A 4,318-nucleotide genomic window follows, 5' to 3' on the forward strand; every position below is an offset into this window, starting at 1 on the left:
TAAAGGTGGGGGGCTGCCTTGGTTGCAGTGACCATGAGATGGTGGAGTTCAGAATCTCCTGTGGTGGGAGCAGAATACCGAGCAGAATTGCAACCCTGGACTTCAGCAGGGCCGACTTTGGCCTTTTCAAACAGTTGCTGGAGGGAATCCCGTGGGCAAGGCTGCTTGAAGGTAAAGGCGCCCAAGATAGTTGGTTAACATTCAGGGACTGCTTCTACCAAGCTCAAGATCAGTGCATCCCGACGCGCAGGAAGTCAAGGAAGGGAGCCAGGAGACCTGCGTGGTTAAACAGGGAACTGCTGGGCAAACTCAAGTGGAAGAGGAGGGTTTACAAATCATGGAAGGAGGGGCTGGCCACTTGGGAAGAATATAAGGCTGTTGTCAGAGGATGTAGGGAGGCAACTAGGAAAGCGAAGGCCTCCTTAGAGCTAAACCTGGCGAGAGGGGTCAAGGACAACAGGAAGAGGTTCTTCAAATACATGGCAGATAAAACTAACACCAGAGGCAATGTAGGCCCACTGATGAACGGGGTGGGTGCCCTGGTGACAGAAGATACAGAGAAGGCAGAATTACTGAATGCCTTCTTTGTCTCTGTCTACTCTGCCGAAGGCTGTCCTGAGGAGCCCCGTACCCCTGAGGCCCCAGAGGAAGGCAGGGCAATGGAGGAGTCTGCCTCAGTTGATGAGGACTGGGTTAGGGAGCAATTAAGCAATCTGGACATCCATAAATCCATGGGTCCAGATGGGATGCACCCGCGGGTGCTGAGGGAGCTGGCTGAAGTCATTGCTGGACCGCTCTCCATCATCTTTGCCAAGTCTTGGGAAACGGGAGAGGTGCCTGAGGACTGGAGGAAAGCAAATGTCACTCCGGTCTTCAAAAAGGGCAAGAAGGAGGACCCAGGCAACTATAGACCAGTCAGCCTCACCTCCATCCCTGGGAAAGTGATGGAACACCTTATCCTTGGTGCCATCTTAAGACATATCAAGGATAAGAGGGTCATCAGGGACAGTCAGCATGGCTTCACCAAGGGGAAGTCGTGTTTGACCAACCTCATAGCCTTTTATGAAGACGTAACAAGGTGGATTGACGATGGCAGAGCAGTGGATGTGGTCTACCTTGACTTCAGCAAAGCATTTGACACCGTCTCCCACAGCATCCTCACGGCAAAACTGAGGAAGTGTGGACTGGATGATCGGGTAGTGAGGTGGACTGCAAACTGGCTGAAGGAGAGAAGCCAGAGAGTTGTGATCAATGGGGCGGAGTCTGGTTGGAGGCCTGTATCTAGTGGAGTGCCTCAAGGGTCAGTTCTGGGACCAATACTGTTCAATATATTCATCAATGACTTGGATGAGGGAATTGAGTGTACCATCAGCAAGTTTGCTGATGACACCAAGCTGGGAGGAGTGGCTGACACGCCAGAAGGCTGTGCTGCCATCCAGCGAGATCTGGACAGGCTAGAGAGTTGGGCGGGGAAAAATTTAATGAAATATAACAAGGGGAAATGTAGAGTCTTGCATCTGGGCAGGAACAACCCCAGGTTCCAGTACAGGTTGGGGAATGACCTATTAGAGAGCAGTGTAGGGGAAAGAGACCTGGGGGTCCTGGTGGACAGCAGGATGACCATGAGCCAGCACTGTGCCCTTGTGGCCAAGAAGGCCAATGGCATCCTGGGGTGTATTAGAAGGGGGGTGGTTAGTACGTCAAGAGAGGTTCTCCTTCCCCTCTACTCTGCCCTGGTGAGACCTCATCTGGAATATTGTGTCCAGTTCTGGGCCCCTCAGTTCAAGAAGGACAGGGAACTTCTGGAGAGAGTCCAGCGCAGGGCCACAAAGATGATTAAGGGAGTGGAGCATCTCCCTTATGAGGAAAGGCTGAGGGAGCTGGGTCTCTTTAGCTTGGAGAAGAGGAGACTGAGGGGTGACCTCATTAATGTTTATAAATATATAAAGGGTGGGTGTCACGAGGATGGAGCTAGGCTCTTCTCGGTGACAACCAACAGTAAGACAAGGGGTAATGGGTTCAAGCTGGAACACAAGAGGTTCCACTTAAATGTGAGAAGAAACTTCTTCTCAGTGAGGGTGACAGAACACTGGAACAGGCTGCCCAGGGGGGTTGTGGATTCTCCTTCTCTGGAGACATTCAAAACCCGCCTGGACGCCTTCCTGTGTAACCTCACCTAAGTTTTCCTGCTCTGGCAGGGGGATTGGACTAGATGATCTTTTGAGGTCCCTTCCAATCCCTAACATTCTGTGATTCTGTGATTCTGTGATAACAACTAGAATTAGTAGAACACATAGTACTACAGTGGCTCAGATCAGAAGTCCATCTAATAAATTGTCTTCTCTCCTACAGACACTTACAGGTGTGTACAAATAAACACATACTGAATAATTCTTCCTTGCCACATCATCCTGTTTTCTTTGAATTAGAGGTTTAGGAACCTCCTGAGCCAGATATCACCTACCCCACAAAAACATGGCCAATCTATTTTTGACAATACGCCATCCTACAGAAATTTAAAAGTTCATGATTTTATAGACTTCCATAATATTGACCCTTAATCATCTTGTCTTATAACTAAAAGCTCCTGGTGCATTTAACCTCATTGTGTCCAGTAACCCCATAATAGCGTTGATCTTTTTGTTAACTGTCTGACACTGCACATGCATTTTTAGAGTTAATTTTCCCAAATACATTGAGTTTCATAATGCTAAATTTGGTTTTCATTGTATTGTCTCATATCTCAGCAGTGGACAAATCTTCTGCACGTGTCCACAAGTCAAGCTCTAACTTTGACAACCATGAATAATTATGAGCAACCAAGAAAAGCTGTCATTAGCTCTTTCTTCCAGGTGATTCAGGAGTTTTTGAATAGCATATGACCTATATTCTCCACATGTTTATTGGGTCTTTCTGGTAGTTGTTAGGCCTAATTTTTCAATATAAACCTCACATTTACTCTTCTGTAAACTATCATAGGTATTTCTTAATTCTTTCCTTATTACTGTTTTTACTAGTCTACCTTGGAGAAAATTAGATTAGCTGTCTTACAGCACCCAGGAAACAGAACTTGATTTACAGACTGATGTGGTATTTGTGATTTGCTATTCCTTTGGCACTAGAGCTGTTATGTACTAGAGCAAACAAGAATATTGAGTTCTTTTAGAACAACTTCTAGGATATTTCTTCTTCTTTTTTCTTGAAGTACGTCAAATTTGAGGGGAATGTGATCAGTATTACAGTGACCCTCACCCAGCATATCACAAACAAGGCTTTGTGTTCTTCATACAGATTAACCTTCTGTTGTGAGCTTTTGCTCCAAAAAGCAGGGATGTATGTGTACGTGTGCATGGGCTGTATGATTGCCTATATGATAAATACAAGTCTATCTGCAGTTAGCTGAAGCCTTCCATTATTACTGCTTTCTTTATTTGAAGTCTCTCTGTTTGTCGTAGTCAATAGCATCTTAGTGAACAGTTAAAAAGACAACAAACGCAGGAGAAAAGAAGTACTATTAGCAATTACACTGATGCTCTCTGATGTGTCCAAGTCATATTGCTTCTAATTGAAATTCCATTTCACTTCTTGAAGAATCTGTAAAGAAATAAATGTACTTCATTAAAGTCTGGAAAAACATAAAAACAGCAATATGGGCATTTACTGAAAGGCTGTAAATGGACATTTACAGAAAGCCTAGTGATGTAGTAAGACAAAAAGTTGGAAATAAAAGTGGCCATATTTATATTCTCAAGAGAGGCAAGTCTGGTGTGTAAACAAGTTTCTGAAATTGACCCAGGAGAATTCCTGCCAGTTCTATGTCACTAATGATAATAAGCTAATGTTCTTTGCATTTCTGTAGACTTTTCCATTTTAAGATTAAAAAGCAATTAACTGATCTTGAAAATGCTTTTGTGAGACAAACACACATTATTATCCCTTTATTAGTGAGGGAGATGCCAAGGCACGCAAGTTTTGATTTGTCACATAATGAACTGATTACCAGAACCAACAGCAAATCACCCATGTGTCCTCTGTTGCTAATACTGTACAAACTGACCCTGATATGATATGATGACAAATGTCTCCCTGGAACATTAAAGTGATGGTCCCGGAAGACTTGTGGGGGAAGGGGTAGGGGTGGGCAGGGAAAGAGAAACAGAAGAAAATTATCAGCATTTTACTACTTCTGCTTCACTTACAAGTCAAACGTAAGGACTAGGTAAAGAGACAATTCTAGCTGGAGAGAGAAGACTGGGACATGTCGTTCATCAGCTAAAAAGTTAATTACGAAATCTGAATCTCTCATCTGCACTGTGGT

Source organism: Caloenas nicobarica, chromosome 2 (assembly GCF_036013445.1).
Source record: "Caloenas nicobarica isolate bCalNic1 chromosome 2, bCalNic1.hap1, whole genome shotgun sequence".
Lineage (NCBI taxonomy): Eukaryota > Metazoa > Chordata > Aves > Columbiformes > Columbidae > Caloenas > Caloenas nicobarica.